The sequence below is a fragment of the Alligator sinensis genome, unplaced genomic scaffold (assembly GCF_000455745.1).
Source record: "Alligator sinensis unplaced genomic scaffold, ASM45574v1 scaffold320_1, whole genome shotgun sequence".
Lineage (NCBI taxonomy): Eukaryota > Metazoa > Chordata > Crocodylia > Alligatoridae > Alligator > Alligator sinensis.
Window position 1 is genome coordinate 1,214,414 of NW_005842249.1, and position 16,962 is coordinate 1,231,375.

The 16,962-nt window shown below is 43.8% G+C and overlaps 1 non-coding gene across 1 annotated transcript; it reads left to right on the forward strand.

Annotated features, from left to right (window-relative positions):
- The first annotated feature begins 1,127 nt into the window (after positions 1-1,127).
- On the forward strand, positions 1,128-1,292 carry LOC112550909. The gene has a single exon (XR_003094980.1). It is a non-coding gene; the product is annotated as a U1 spliceosomal RNA (small nuclear RNA).
- Positions 1,293-16,962: the final 15,670 nt, after the last annotated feature.

The window sequence follows — 16,962 nt, forward strand, 5'->3', positions numbered from 1 at the left end:
AGAAAAACCTGCAGCATCCTTATAAGCTCAGCAGTGCTACGCTGGCTAGCACTACAGATGAAAGGGACTTTCATCTGGTTGACCACAAGATGAACATGAGCCTGCAATGTGATACTGCTGCTAGTAAAGCAAGCAAAATGCTTGCTTGCATCCACAGATGCTTCTCAAGTAAATCCCAGAATGTCATCCTCCCATTGTACTCAGGCTTGGTGAGGCTGCAGCTGGAGTACTGCATCCAGTTTTGGGCTCCACAATTCAAAAAGGATGTGGAGAAGCTTGAGAGGGTGCAGAGGAGAGGCACGTGCATGATCAGAGGTTAGGAAAACAGACCTTATGAAGAGAGGCTGAGAGCCATGGGACTCTTCAGCCTGGAAAAGTGCAGGTTCATGGGTGATCTGGTGGCTACATATAAGTTCATCAGGGGTACTTACCAGGATCTGGAGGAACATCTGTTCACCAGAGCACCCCAAGGGATGACAAGGTTGAATGGTTACAAACTCCTCCATGACTGTTTCAGGCTGGATGTAAGGAAGAACTTCTTTACTGTTTGAGCCCCCAAGGTTTGGAATAGATTGCCGCTGGAGGTGGTTCAAGCACCCACTCTGAGTGCCTTCAAAAGACATCTGGATGTTTATCTTGCTGGGATCCTATGATCCCTGCTGACTTCCTGCCCCTGGGGCAGGGGGCTGGACTTGATGATCTTCCAAGGTCCCTTCCAGTCCTAATGTCTATGAATCTAATGTCTATGAATCTATGAGGTGAAGCTAGACCAGGTTGCCCTGTGCCTCATCTGCACAGAATGTTTTTGAGCAGGGCTTGTGACAAGAACACCCAGTTCTGGTCATGAGTGGGAGCTAAGTAGCACCTGGATACTTTGTGGGGGCTATGTGGAGTATATACATGTACTGAGCAGTGCTGAGCTGTGGGGTCATCATGGAAGGTGGGGCCACATTAATCATATGTGACAAGCTGAAAGAAAATGCGACAGAGATGCTGGATGAACTGCATGCAGTGTCATAGCTTACCATGGCTTGAAATGCTGTTGACTCTGGTGGGCCCAACCCAGTGAACTATGTGATAAATTATGAGCTCTTTGGCTTTGGACTAATACCATGCATGTATAGTTTAGACTTACCTGGCAGGGGAGATCCCATGATCATTGTGATGGTTTTCCCAAGGTGAGATCAGTCCACTGCACTCAAGGCAGGCTGACCTCTGCAAGTTTCCCTAATGTGAGAAACATGACTGCACAGTTTTGCAGTAATGAAGGATTGTGTTTAAACTTTTCCCCAGGATTGCTCCTTGGTGTTTTGGCTAGGAGCCACTGACACTAGAGGGAATCTGAACCCCAGGGCTTCCAGGCCTGGAGCTTGCACATAGGAAGTCTACTACAGATTTGAGGAGCATCTGAAACCCCATACCAATGAGTCTGGGAGGGAGGATACTTGCCCAGTGGCAGTGCCACACAGGCTTGAATGACTGAGCTCTGCTCAGTCAAATTTGGAACTTGACTATTAGACTTTGCACAACTGAATCTGGAATGGATTTGGCTGATTCAGCCCTTGGAATGAAAGATATTTTAAAAAAAGAGTTTATACAAGATACAAGTAAGTGACAAAGTGCTGCTCCAAACCATGTTTATGAAACACTAGTGCTAAAACTTGCAGCAGTTTCAAAAAAAGGTAATCTGAATCAATTCTGGATGAACTAAGTCTATGGTTACTATATGCAGGTTGCTACAGTCATGTTTAATTTCAAAGTTATTGCTTTCAGATTTGCTCCTTACTTTCACATGCTCAGGGAGAGCAGGGTCTAACAGTAAGGAGAGGGGGAAGGGACTGCCAGAGGGAAAAGCTGGGGGGAAGCACAGAGCAAAGGACTACCTGATCCCCCAGATTTATTTTACCTCCTATAGCAGTGGGATGGGGATAAATCCAAGGCAAACCTCCAATAATTGGATTTTCTATGTAAAAAATTATATGGAAATTTTATAAATTTGTTATATAGAATCTAATTATTGGGGGTCATCTTATAATCAGGGTCATCTATTCAAGTAAATATGGTAATTTCCATTACCCTTTGTACAGCATTTGACCTGCCTTATAGACTAGGTATGTTCAGGGGGTGGGAGTGATGGGGAAAGGAAACTGAATTAATTGCTTGGCCAGAAAATATATTGGAATAACTCAAGAGAATCAGGCTTTTAAGCCTGACATAAATCAATGGGAGCTCTAACTCAGGATTATCTGCAGGCAAGAGATAATCAATGAGCTTGGAAAGGCTGTTTTCCAAAAGCACCTCACTTTGTTATAACAGCATCTGTGGGGAAAGCTAGAATCTTATTCTGATCACTTTCTTTCGCATTTTCCATCAGGGCCAATGAGACAACTTTTTCCAAAATGACTGGGGGTCTAGCGTTGGACCATGGATCATGAAAAGTGCTACAAGCAGAAAATGTCTACCCAAAAGATAGTATTTTGGGGGCTGGTGGAAGGTGCCGTTCAGTTCCTTATTGTGTGATTCTTCACCCTGCAGTGTAGCCTGCATCCACTTCAAATCTTCTAGCTGTTGGGGCAGTGATTTGTCCCTCCCCTGTAGCCTTCTGTTACCAAGGTATGGAAGTTCCCAAGACCTTTTCCATTGCTGGTTACATCCTTCAAGCATATGTCCACACTGCAATCAAAGGACTGTAGGACAATGTAGACTTTGCACAAGTTATTCTTAGATGTCCAGCCTCTGAGTGGATCGAGGTTGCACACTGTGCTGTTCTTCCATATGATCACTGTGCAGGACCCCTCCACTGCAACATGCCAGTGCCCTTGTGCACCCCCCACCCAACACTGTGCCCTTTCCCATTGCCCTCCATTCCCACCCTGCACCATGCTCATCATCCAGTGCTGCTCAGGATCCCTGGGTCTTCATGAGCCCCTGGTCATGGGTTTCTTTGGCCCAACCAGCTGCCCCAGGCAGTAGAGGTTAGAGAAGGAAGGGAGCCCAGAGACTCCAGCAGTAGCAGCTGCAGCAGCCAGAGCCAGGGGAGGAGTGGTGTGCAGATGGGAGCCTGATTACCACCTTGGAGGCTGCCAGTTGAATATCCTTGCTCTAAACTTCCAAAGTAGAGGGAAGGCCAATGTAGGTTTAAAGAGTCAACGTATTCAAAGAAGTTCACTTCAGTAAGGGACACCCTTGTCTCCTTCTGGTTGCTTCGTTAACCCCACAAGGATATGATGCAGGATCTGATTAGGGCCAAGGGGAGCAATTCTACTGCCAAGGATCAGATGAGAAAGGCATTTCCTTTGTCACTGCAGTCGGTTTTTACAGCTGCTTATGCTGGTAAAAACAGACACTGATAGATAGCACTTTTACTCCGCGAGGAATCTTACTGACTTCAAGGGAAGTGTTTATAGAGTAAGACAGGGATTGGCAACCTGCTTCCCACTAAGGGATTTCATCCGGCCATGGAAGCAGGGACATCAGTAGCAATGTGGGAGCAAATCAGCAGCAATGTAGCAGTGAGGAAAGTGGCAATGGTAGCATGGCCATGGCTCATCTTTGGACTAAGCTCTTTTAATTTGGCCTGAGATTCTTAAAAGGTTGCTGGCCTCTGGGGTAAGATACCAGTTATTGTGCGCTGGTGTAGCAGAACCTGTCCTTTAAACTGTAGTCCAAATCTGTCTAAGGCGATTACTATTATGCTGTAGTACAGTGAGAATCAAAGCATATCTTGTCTATTTGCTACAACGATGGGTACGTAGCCACAGTGCTGACCCAGGTGAAGTGGGCAGGTGTCTATACTGAAACCCTTCAATGTTTGCTCCTTCCTTAGTTAGACTCTCAGCAGTTTAGATTTGTTATCCTGAAAAGTGACTACTGCCCAGCACTCTAGTGAGGGCTCTCTCACTTCAGGTGGGGAACTGAGGTACAGCAGCTTGCTCAGAGTCTCACAAAACGGTAAAGGATTGAATCTGTGTCTCCCAGATATCAGAACAGCCTCTCTGCACCCCTGTGGCAAGTGGGAAGAGTCAAAGGTATCCTTAACTTGAAGCTCACAGTCAAAGCCAACCCAGTAGAGACCTGCAAGCAGGCATAAATTGGCATCAGTGCCCCTTGCTTGATTTATTTATTTTTTTCTTTCTAGGTCATATGTTGGCCAGAAGCAATGCTACAAGGTTGAGAAACATATGACCTTTGCCAAATGCTCCTGTGCTTGGGCTGGTAGCAGGCCATTCATGGTTACAAGTCATCATTACCCTTATTAGGAAGATAGTTTGCTCAGTATCTCTGATCTTTTTAAGTGGCTTCATGACGCACTACTCAAAGGCTTTAACTGGTGGTGATGGGCTAGCATAAGGCTATCTAACTTTGGCAAGGGGAGGGCTATACACTGCATGGGCTGCCTGTTGCAAGGGCACCCTGGGTCCAAGGCCCTGCCCTGATGTGTGGGCTGTGCGCCAGGGGCTGTGTGCCTGTATCACATGGGCTGTGCTGGCAGTGCCCAGACCACTGGGGCCCTTCACCATGTGGCAGCAGGAAAGGCAGCTGCTGTGGCTCACAGGCCATGTGTTAACTGCTTGGTCTGCAGGCCACCAATTGGACAGCCCTGTGCTAGCAGATGGGAAAACAAGACCTGGTAAAAGTTCTCAGTGACTCTATGAGAAATTTATCAAGTTAAGCTGCTGCACTCAAAAGAAGAATAACAGGGGTTGGGCAAAAAAATGGAAAAAAAAAAGAAAAAAGTAAATACCTATGCCTACCACCCTATACCCACACTATAGGATGGATGGAAACTAGACACTTTCTGAGAGGTAGATTGTCCAGTTCTGGGTTGGTGTTTTCCAAGCAGAGATACATTATAGATTCAGATTGTAAGGGGCTGGAAGGGACCTCGGAAGATCATCGGGTCCAGCCCCCTGCACCAAGCAGGAAAGACAACTGTGATCAAGTGACCCCAGCAAGGTGACCATCCAGTCTCCTCTTGAAGATTTCCATGGTAGGTGATTGCACCACCTCTGGAGGAAGCTTATTCCACAGTCTGGATACCCTAACTGTGGAGAAGTTTTTCCTAATGTTGAGTTTGAAACGGTTTTTCCAGGAGTTTGTGGCCATTATTTCTGGTTTTCTCCAAGGGTGCCCTGGTGAACAGCTGTTCACTGAGCCCTTGATATACTCCCCTAATGTAGTGGTAAGCTGCTACCAAGTCCCCTCTCAGCCTTCTCTTTTTCAGGCTGAAGAGTCCCAGGTCCCGTGGCCTTTTCTTTTATGGCTTGCCGTGAAAGTCTCTGATCATACGGGTAGCTCTTCTCTGGACCCTCTCAAGCTTGTTCGTATCCTTGGTAAAGTGCGGTGCCCAGAACTGGAAGCAGTACTCCAGCTGTGGTCTCACCAGTGCTGAGTAGAGTGGAAGAATCACTTAGTTTTGCTGGAGATGCATTGATTGATGCATGCAATGTATTATTTGCCCTGCTGGCTACAATGTCACTCTGCCAGCTCATATTCATACTGTGGTCTATTATAACCCCCAGTTCCTTTAATTTGTGGTGCTGGTCAGTTTGGTGCCACCAAGGTTGTAGGTATGCAGGGGGTTGTTCATCTCCAGTGGAACACTTTACATTTCTTGATGTTGAACAGCACTTTACATTTCTCAGTTATGAAGCCTCTGTACTTGCTGTCACAAATTCTCGAAGTCAAATAATCCTCTTCACTGGTGCTGGCAGTAGATAGTTAATACATACTCAGATGATCCTAGGAAAAGGACTGTACCCTATAATATAATAGAAAAGCAACCTCTCCCTCAGTCTGCTGCAGTCGATTGCAGACAGCGGTTTCAGATAATCCCATTCACGTATTTAACAAGCTTAAAATCTGTTAGATTGTTTCTTCCCTCACCCCCTCATCCCATTACTCCCAGGGGCATGTGTAGGACAAGCACTTCTCTGAGGGTTGGAAAGCTTCTTTTAATTCCCAGCCTCAATTCATTCATGGCCAGTTTATACCCATTTGTTCTTGTGCCAACGTTGCCTTTTAGCTTAAATAGCTCTTCTCCTTCTCTGGTAGATTTCCAGATAACAGATATCTCCTTCTAGCTTTCCCTTTCCACAGCTGAGCAAGCCCAGAATGCCTGTCCTGCCTACATGCCACACTTGGGAACACAGTGATGGCACAATTCATTGCCTGCTCCCTACCGCAGTGCACACACCACCTTCCAAAATGGAAGGAGTGTTGTCTTAAAGTGGCCCTAAGTACACACCCAGCACCACTTTTTACGGCTCGGTCATTGACGATATGCATATCGACATACTCTTAGGTTTCCCTAAGGAAGCAACATTGCCTTATTTATGAGGTTTGTTGCATGAGAAATGGGAGTGTGTTGGTTTCACAGTGGCACTCCTGGACATCAGCGCAGTGTAGACATACCTTTAGCCTCAGGTTGTAAATTTCTGCTAGAGAGGAGGTGAGACTGAAGCTAAGAGACAAAATAAGCAAAGCAATCAATTGATGATGGCTTATTTCTTGGTGCTAAATGAAGTAAAGAAAATGCTTGAAGGAGGGAGGAGTGAAAAAACCTATATTGGACGTTTAAGGCAAAGCTTTTTTACATGAAGGCTATCTACTGTAAAGCCATCAATCATACATGATTGCTAGCCAGTCTTCCCAGACAGTAATTTCTCTGTCTAAAGGGAGGACAAAGCAGCAAGCCCAACGTTTTAATGAAACTTTTATGATGGGAAATTTACACTGGTTGTACCTGCTGCCAGGTGGGGAGCTGATTAAATGATTTATTCTTTTTCTTTTTTAACCTTGGGGTCAGAAAGCTTAGGCAGATTAAAACACCAAGGAGGGCTGGCTTTATTGTATGTGTTCTCATCTTCAGGTCATAGCTGTTAGAAATTGCTAGTGTGACTCAAGGTCATTGTGGAATGCTGACTTGTCAAGAGGTGATTCAGCCCTTAATAGGCGGTAACAGCACAACCAAAGGTGGTGATATTCAGGGAGCTACTTGCTTACTGGTAGTCTGTCTAGTGCTGAAGAGACTAGGCTGAGACCCTGGAAATGTATGCTACATTCCCTGCAAAACTGGGGAAAACTTCCTTTGTCACCTAAATCTCTCTGGGCACCTCTACGTGTCGTGCTATGGAAATGTAGTGACGTGCTATGTCACCATATGGTGCGCTAGGGTGTTGTAGTGATGATGTGGGTCTACATGTGATTGGCAGCTACGTTGCCATACTGATGCTGTCCCCTGGTATAGTGTGCCACTATGGCGATGTAGTGGTGAAATTTAACTGTGCTCCATGTGCAGTAAGTGTACTAAGGAAGTACCAAAAGGAAGTACTAAAGCATGGCACTGTAGCAATGCCACCATACGGCAATGAGTAGACGCGCCCTCTGTATCTTACTTCCCCATCACTAAAATAGGGATAGCAGTATTTCCCTGTCTGACTGGGGCCCTGGAAAGAAAAATATAATAGACGATGAGGTGTCTGATAATGTACTAGGGACTAGGTAAGTATGGCAGAAAGAGAGAGGGAGAGAGAAATGCTGGGGGTCTGGTTTTTGCAACCTCAGATGTTTAAAAATCATAAACTGAAGACTTGTATGGTATGGTATGGTTTGGATAGGGATTATCCTACTTCAAGCAGGGGGTTGGACTAGATGACCTGACTATCCCTCCCTGCCCTACTTTTCTATGATTCTATGAAGTCATGCTCACTTAAAATCATGAGACTGACTGTGAAATAAATAACCATGAAGTTTTTCTTTATTTTCCTCTGCTTTTTTAACCAGCAGGGGCCAGGTTTTCCAGGTTTCCTCTAAATTGTGAGGCTTTCAGACTTCCTTTTCCTTTACCACAAAAGCTAAACCTCTCCAATAATCATATCACTCCAAAAGCTGTGGCTTTCAGATTTAAATGTTTAAAATAATTTACAAGCAAAGAAAGTATTGTAGAAAATGTTGAATGGTACTTTTTTCTTTTGGTAAATTCTTAACATTTCTCCACCAGCACTAGCAATGAGTGAAAAGTGGAATTAATCATTTTAACATTTTGTTTCATCCTAAGTCAGGATAAAACAATTCAAAATATTAAAATGGAAAATAAAGAACTTTTGAAGAAAAATCATTCAAGAAATGATTACATAGTTCCTTTAAAAATATAAAGAAAACATTTCAGCTCTCCTGAATTAAAATGCTGTGGTTTTTTTGAGTCAGTTCAAAATTAAACTGGATCTTATTATGATGTTACAGTGGCCTATGAAAAGAGCCAAACCAAAATACTTCATTTTTGGGTTTTTTTCCTGCAGTGAAAATACATTTAAAAAGAAAATGATCAAAATCAAATGTTGATTTTTGAGGAAACTCCATGTTCCATCAAAATAAATTTGAAGGAAAACAGTTCCAGCCTTCTCTAAGAAATAAAAAAAATAAAGGTGATCTTACAATACAAGATATTATGTAATCTATGCAACCTATAAATGCAGAAGTGTTAGTAGTACAATTTTAAAAAAGATTATAGGAGATTAAGGCAAAAATGATGATCAACTATGAGTTGGCATTTGTTGGGTTGTTTGGTTTTGTCTACAGGAAGAGAGAAGCTAGCAGCACCACTCTAGATATTATAAGAGGTATACAACTCTCCAAAACATACCCCTACTAGTAACAACAACTGTCAGAGGAGGAAGTAGGAGGGCAGAATTGATTTTTTTTTATTTGTGAAATCCTCCCTTTCAGAAGAAATAGAGATTGCTGTTTGAAACCTGGCACTGCCATGTCTGGTTCCTGTCAGAGAGAGAGACCACAGCACAAACATAATAGGTTTAGTATTCCCTTTGGGTGATATAAACAAAATCAATATGTACTAATGACTGCAGCAATAAATTTAATCATACCTCATATGGTAACATTCTGCACTTACCCAGTTGTTGCTTTGACAGAGAGTAATAGAGTTTACCCTTTTAAAGTTGTAAATTACTATGAAAATGCTGAGCCTCACAGTAAAATACATTCAGGGATGTTTTTAAGCTTAGGAAATATTGGTACTACTTTCACTAAGCATACTATTAAAATAAATAAATAGTATTTATTGCTTGGTTCCCCAGCTGCAGCTGGGTGTAGAAACATGGCATGCATATTTATTACACAGCTCATGTTTTTCTAATATTTGTCTCAAATTGCTCCTTGAAGAAGATAGTGCAAGATGCTCATTCCCTAATTCAGCTGCTTGAAAATGTTCTGGCGGGAAACACTCACTCTAAAAAAAAATTATTTCAAAGACATTTTGTTGTGAAAAAAACCCAAAAGAACAAAATCTTTATTTTAGAAATGTTTTTTTTTTGTTTTGACTTTTACTTCTAAAGCTGAAAGTTGCAATGACTAAATGTTTCAGTCAACCCAAAATGACATATAATAGGACATGTCATTTCTCTGGAAATGCTGAAGTTCAGAATATCAGTGTCACTTGGAACCGAAGCATTTTTTTGTAATTGCAGTTCTGCAAGACCATTTCTGGGTCCCATGCTGCTCTGTCACCTTCTTCTATCCCTCTCTTCAATCTTGAGCTCCGAGAAGGAAACAAATAACCTGGTAATTTGAAATATACCCTTTTGCTAGTTTTGTGGCAAGTCTTTCAATCTGACTTAATCCTTTGAAAAATAGTTGTTGGTTAGGTTTTGATGATCTACTATTCATTATTTAATTATAGTAATACGCAGAGGCCTCATTGTGCTAGGTACAGTACAAATAATAAATGCCAACCCCTGGCTAGAAGTGTTTTAATCTAATAAGAGAAAGCAGACTGGAAATGAGAAACAGTTTCATAGTTTTCTTCCTTTCTATTTGTCTCTGTTGTGACCTGCCTTTTCTATAACATGTTGGCTTGGATGTATTTAAACAGGCTCAGTGCCCATAGCTGGGGCTAAACTCTCAAAGCTATAGGACCCACAAAGTTCAGCAATTTGTAATGATTTTGGGTCCAACTCTGCTTTTATGCCAGTTGACTTTGTGAAGTTATTCCTCATATACATCTCAAAGTGGAAACAGGATCAGTCCAAAATCTGCTTCTGAGGCATAATCATCTCTACACCATCCAGCAGACAAGATACTTCTGTTTATTGTAGCTGCAAATAAATCAAGCATGTCATAGCACTAGTTAAATCCTACGGTGACTCAGATTTTGTGCACCATCAGTGACTTTGAGGTCACACCTGATGAAAATCTGCAAAGGATTTGGTCAGTTTTCTTATAATTATTTCCAATTGAGTCCTTGCGTAGTATGATGGCCTCCCACATAGGACAACCTCTGTTTATTGGGAACTAGAAGAAAAGCCTCATATGGTTTTAGTGCCTTGCAATTCTCTTTACAGTGAAAAATCTAAAGCCAGTGAAAGTGATCTGTGAATATGTGTTCTAATTTCAAAGGGATCCCACCCTGACTGTGCTATTCAGTGGAAAATAGATGCCACTTAGACATGTACAAAATGGCTGGGCAATATTTTTGGTTCACCTGAGCAGAGCCAGCCTTTCTTTACCTGATGGCTGCTGGTTAATTATCCGCAGAAGAACCCTGTCATCATTACAGTCACTTTGCATTATAAATGAGCTTTTTCATAAAAACATTAAGATGCTTCCTCATGCATATTATAATGCTGTGAACTGTGTATGAGTCTATATCACACAGGGACAGAGCATTTGCTGTGTGATGGGGGAGTGCTTCGATGAGTACTGCCACAATTGTCATTTGCAGTGTAGCTATTGGGTCATTCACGAATTCAAGTTACCAATGGATGATATTTTTGTCATAACAATGCCCGGTTTTCTTGAAGAGGACCAGACTCTAGTACTGGGCAGCTCATGCCTGTCACTTGTCTAGTTTGTTGCCTCATATCTCATTATAAGTGGCCCTACATTCATACAACTTTTATCTGAGGTTTCACAGCATCATTTTACCTCTGGGCACATAAACAGGCAGATGCTATCTGCATTTACATGTGTTTAGGAGCTTTGTTTATCCTTATTGTAGTGGAGTTTCATGAGGCTCGTGTTAAGCAGAAATTGAAGAATTGACTTTAGCAGGTAGCTGAAGACTGATTAAATGTTAAAGGAAAACTCTTGGTTGTATTTGAATTGAAAATGCTCATTGCAGTCAAAATTCTTACCTGAATTTTCATCTCAAGTGCTGAGTATAGAGAAAAACAGAAATGCATGCCCTATTTTAAACTGCTTTGAAGATCGCAACTGTGATTCAGAGTGGATGGAAACACTGGTCAGCAGAATGCCTACAAGAGCTTCCCAGTGAACTGGGAGAGCAAAGCTGCTTCTCCACCATACAACAGCCTGCTATCATCTGCCCCCTTTTATGTTTAAATGCCCTCAGACATGCACAGGAAAAATCATGGAGGCCTTCTATACTTGGTCCAGCCTAGGAGATACTAACTCAAGGGGAGCTAGTGGGAAGAGAGAGTCAGACTTTTCTTCATCCAGCTTATCATATTGGATGGTAGTGACAATTAGGGCTGTGTGAAGCTTCGGACCCTGATTCGATTCGGTGGAGATTCAGCCCAATTTGATGGCCAAATCTCCGAATCTGAGTCGAATCAGACCCTTTAATCTCTCTGAATCGAATCAGAACCTTCTGAAAGATTTGGAGTTTCGGACATAGAAACAGCTTTAAATGTTTTTTCTGCATACCCCTAGGTGGCAGGGACTTGTGAAAGGTGTGATGCTGGGGCACATGGAGTGTCCCACAGGAGCATGGGGGGCTCCCCAGTACACTCGGCAGCAAACCCAGAAGTGGACCAGAAGCATTTCCGGTCCACTTCTGGGTCTGCTGGGCACTGCGCTGGGGGGGCCCCCCTATGCCCCCTCCCCCCGACTCAGCGATTGGTGCCTCCTGGGTCGGGGGGGGTGGGGGGCACCTGGGGTCCTCCTGCAGTCCTCCTGCAGCTTTTGTGTCTGGCTTGTAGCCTGGTGCAGCTTCTAGTTGGCTCTCTCGCCATCTCACTGCTGCGAGTTCAGCACTGGTGTTCCTGGCTTATCAAGGCTCCTCTGAGCTCTCACACTGAAAGGCAGCCTCCTTTCCAGGTCCTGGGGTCTCCCCTCCAGCATCCCTGTGCTCCCGTGTTGTTGCTCTCATCTGGAGCCTGTCCCACCCACCTTCCGGTCTGGTCTCAGTGGTGGGCCAGAAATACCAGCGCAGCTGTGGGGCAGTACAATCTGGACTGAGCAGCTGCTGATAAAGCGGGTTTCCTATGACCTCCTCTAGTCTCTTATTGCTGGTTCCAACGAGGCAGGTGAGTTGTACTAAATGACTGTGTGGTGGCAACTGCCCTGTCAGGCTCACATGTAGATGCGTCCTCTGTTCCTGAAAGCAGTCATCAGGGACGGTCACACCATAGCCCTACTAGCAAACTGCCTGATCCTGAGTGTGTCATATGGAGATGGTGGGCCAGACTGGCTCAGGAAGCTATTAGCCTTAGCATGCTGCTGTCAGAGTGTAGGCATCCCCTATTAGGTCATATTACTAGGCGAGAGTATAAGAATATTGCATAGGCATGCAGGGAGAAAATTAGGAAGGCCAAGGCATGAGGTGCAAGTGCAAGAGACATAGAAGTCAATAAAAAGAGATGCTGCATCTATGTCAAGAGTAAAGGAAGACCAAAGAAACTGTAGGTCCCTTGTGGAATGCGGAAGGCAATCTAGTTACGTTTGATGCAGTGAAAGCTAATACATTTAATGCTTGCTTTACTTCAGTCTTCACAAATAGGGGCAGCTACCTCAACAAAAGCAGTTGGCAGCAAAGATAGGGAAGGAGTCAAACAACCTAGAGTAATGGTAGAAAAGGTTAAGGATTACTTAGAGAAGCTAGATGCTTTCAAGTCAGCAGGGCCAGAAGGGATGCACCCTAAGATACTGAAGGAATTGGTTGAGGTAGTTGTTCTCTTTGAGAACTTGTGGAGTTTGGGTGAGGTCCCAGATGATTGGAAAAAAGCAAATATAGTGTCCATCTTTAAGAAAGGGCAGGAAGAGGATCTGGAAGAATCATGAAGCAGGTCCTCAAGGATACTATTGTGAAGCACCTAGAGTAGATCAAGGTATTTGGGAACAGCCAGTATAGATTCACCTAGATCAAATCATGCCTGAACAACCCAGTTCCCTTCTATGATAAGGTGATGGGGTGGGGGAGAGGAGAGCAGTGGATGTGATATACCTTGATTTTAGCAAGGCTTTTGTTACTGTTTCCTATGACATTCTCATTAAGCTAAGGAAATACAGACAAGGTGAAAGTACTGTAAGGTGCATACACTACTGGTTGGATCATCAGGCTCAACAAATAGTCATTGATGACTTGAGATCTAGTGAGGAGGAGATGTCAAGTGAGGCTCTCCAGGGGTCTGTCCTGGGTCCAGTATTCTTCAGGATATTCATAAATGATTTGAACAGTGGGACTGAGTACATGCTTAGCAGATTTGTGGATGACATCAAGTTGGGTGGAGTTGCAGACACTGGTGGGTAGGGCTAGGATCCAGAATGGCATGCACAGACTGGAAGATGGTCTACAATCAACCAGATGAAATTCAACACAGACAAGTGCAAAGTCCTGCACCTGAGACGGAATAACTGCATGCACAAATACAAACTGGAGAATGACTGGCTAGGTTTCAGTATTCTGTAATTGTATGATTTGCAGGGCAGGAGGTACCTTACAGCCATTATTCTGTCCTTCCAGGTATGTGGCAAGGGGCATCATTCAGCCTTCTGAAGTGTCAAAGAACTGCTCAAGCCCAGGATGATTTATCAGGCTAGTGGGGTTGAAGAATATTAGTTCCTCTCATCAGCCTGCCTGGGGTGGGAGCAGGAAGCTGGAGGATGGATGGGGAACCCAGAGACCCTGGTGGCAGCAGCAGGATGGGGAGGTTGGTGTTTCCCAGGCTGGGAGTCCAGGGGCTGTGAGTTAATCCCTCATAGGTCAGATTTAACTCATGGTCTACCATTTAAACAGCTCTGCTCTATAGCAAGAAACTACCATCACCCTTCACTTTACCCCACCATATAAAGGGACTCTCACTGAAATCTGTCATCTGTGAGGTGTAGTATCACCCAGTGTATGTGGGACAGAACTAGGATGTAACTGAAACGCCTCAAAGCTCCTTCAGTCTACAAGAAACAAGAAATATTGAGACATGTTATATAAATTTAAAGGGAGACATGGGAAATGTGGGTGAACACCCTTTTCCCATTATGGAAAGCCTAGGGCTGTGGCACTACTGAAGTGCTTGTATGGCCTCAAGGATCATCGTAACAAAAAGCCTCATGGTGGTAGTGCATTGTATCCTCACAATGAGTGTACGAAGAAGAAAGTTCGTCCTCCTGTTTTACTGTTGGGAAACTGAGGTAAGAAGGGCAAGATTTTAACTTTTGACAGGGGTTAGACAATTAAATCCCTTTAAAAGTCTTACCCAGAGAGACTGAAGGTATGTCTAAACCAGTGCTTCTCAACCTTTCTAGCCTCACGGCACCCCTCCTTAACTTTTTGAAATTTAGGAGCACCCTGTTGAGAACCATTGACCTAAAATCTAGTTGGTACCAAATGAAGCTGGCAGGAGCAGGATGTCACTGCATCGTGCCCTGCTTTTTCCTGTCTTTCTCCTCCTCACCCCGGATCTGTACCCCAAGGGACAAGAACAGCCCCTGCTGCCATGGCTGCTCCTCTGGAAATGTGCAATGACTGAAACCATGTGCATCCTTTGCCCCTCCCTCCGTCCCCAGGAGTATGGGAGCACTGGGGTGATAAGCCCGGCTGAAAAGTGTGGCCCTGCATTTGTCTGTATGCATACATGTGCATACAGTAGGTCATGCTTCTGTGATCGCAGTGGTGGCCTGAATGGAAGTGAGGAGCAACCAGGGATGCCCTTGTAAGCCGTATATTAAGGTGTCTGACACTAGGCCAATGGAGAAGCAATTTTCAGGGGTTGGATGCTGCAGCATCCTTGCAAGTCTCATACCACCCCAGATGAGAATCACTGGCCTACAGTATCTTAGGACCTTGCAGGGGATTTCTTCAGGGAAGCACGCCAGGCCTGCTGCACCTGAAATGGAAATCATGTACCTTTTTTGAAGCAGCACTGGACAGGTGTTAGTAAGCATACCTAAGACAGTGCCATTACATCTATTACAATTATTTCAGGGTTCACAGCTCTATAGCATGACGTGGAGATGTAGACATTCCCTAAGGATAACATTTTTCAAAAGCACTTTTGTCATAAAAGATCTAAGTAAGTGAGACTTGGACTCTTAACGCTAGATCTTGCCTTTGAGCAGCTTATCCAAGGAAGCCAGTATGAGTCAGGAATGGAGAACCCTGAGCTCTTGAGTGCTGGTCCAGAGACCTACTCCTCTTTCAATTTTGCTAGAGCATTTAACCCTAACACCTTTTGTTTAACATGCCATGATATGTATCCTATGGATCAGAAGTAGAGATGCTGTTGCTGAATGAAACCACAAAGGTTAAACACAGGGACAAAGCTGCATTGTTTTCAACATGAATTTAGTGCTGCATTAATGAATTAATTGTTCTCCTTTTGTTTAAGAGCCTAGAGTTATGGGAGACTTATTTTTGTAAGGCTTTTGTGTTGTGACTTACACAGGCTTTTTAAATAATTTATTCTTTAATATCCTTGCAGATGATATCACCCAAGATCCCTTTTATTTCTTTTAGAGTGACTATGAAATCTATGCAGATTGATAATCCAGGCATTTTTGTCCTCCTATTCCTCTTCAAGGGCCCCTTCACCCTTAGCACCTGTCCCATGTACTGACAGCAAGCAGGCTCTTCCAATAGAAGGCACAACAACAACAATGTGGCAACAATTAAATATTTTTAGAGCAAAAATTATTGCCATTGTTTTAAAAAAATGGAAAAAGCTAGCTCCTACATTTACCCTATGAAGCATCATTTTATGCACAAAAAAGGGCAAGATTGTCATCTGGACTGAAAGGGTGAAAATCTATTTTCTGCTGTGGAATTGTGCTCATTAACACCCACCAAGGATCCAGTCCATTGTTGTGTCAGCAGTTTCCTGTAACTTGTGAATTTCCCAATCTTGTCTGTGTTCAGGAAGCTGCAGTGTTAGTGCCTAGTTCTGTTCTTATGAAACCCAGTGAGAGTTTAATTATTCCTAGCCGTATTTATCTTATACTATGTGATTTTCAGCCACTAATAACATAAAAATTCCTAGTAAAGCCAACTGAAGCTGTGGGTGACTGGCCCCTAAGGAGATCAGGTCCAGAATGCTTTTCAGGGGGGTGCATCTACATGTGCCTATTGATGCACAGCAATAAGCTCCAGAACTTATCACTCTAGAGCTTATTGCTGCTGGGTGAGTGTCTGCACATGCACCCAGACTGTGGCACATTGAGATGAGTTGCAGCAGCCCCAGCTGGCAGGAGACCTGGACGGGGAGAGTGGGGGGAAAGCCTGCCAGTTTGGGGCTGCTCCAGCCAAGCTCAGTGTGGGTGGTGATTAGGCCTAGGACTCTAGTCTGGCTCTTGGCTGACCCAAGTACCTTGTTCTATCACAGATATCCTCTGTGACCTTAGCCAGGTCCTTTTGTCTCTTGGGAAAGGTTTGGAGTTATGTACCTAAACAGCATTATGGGTTTGTGTGGCAGTTTTTCCTCTGTACTAAGAGGATAAAATAAAGGTAAATTTGAGGCACGTGTGGGCTGAGTTGTGCTGGTGATTATTTTGTAAACACTTGGGTGCCTGTGAAAGAGAAGCATGAGAAAAACAGGGATGGAAAAGCCATGGACACAGTCAGAACAAGCACTGGGCAGACCTGAGAGAGAGCGCTTTTTTTTTTTTTGTGGTTATGATGCTGGTTGGAAAAGAGTTTTGGATTGTAAGCAAACACATTGTTGCTTGTTGGTTGACTGCTGCATTGTTCAGAGAAACACGGCTCTGTACATTTGT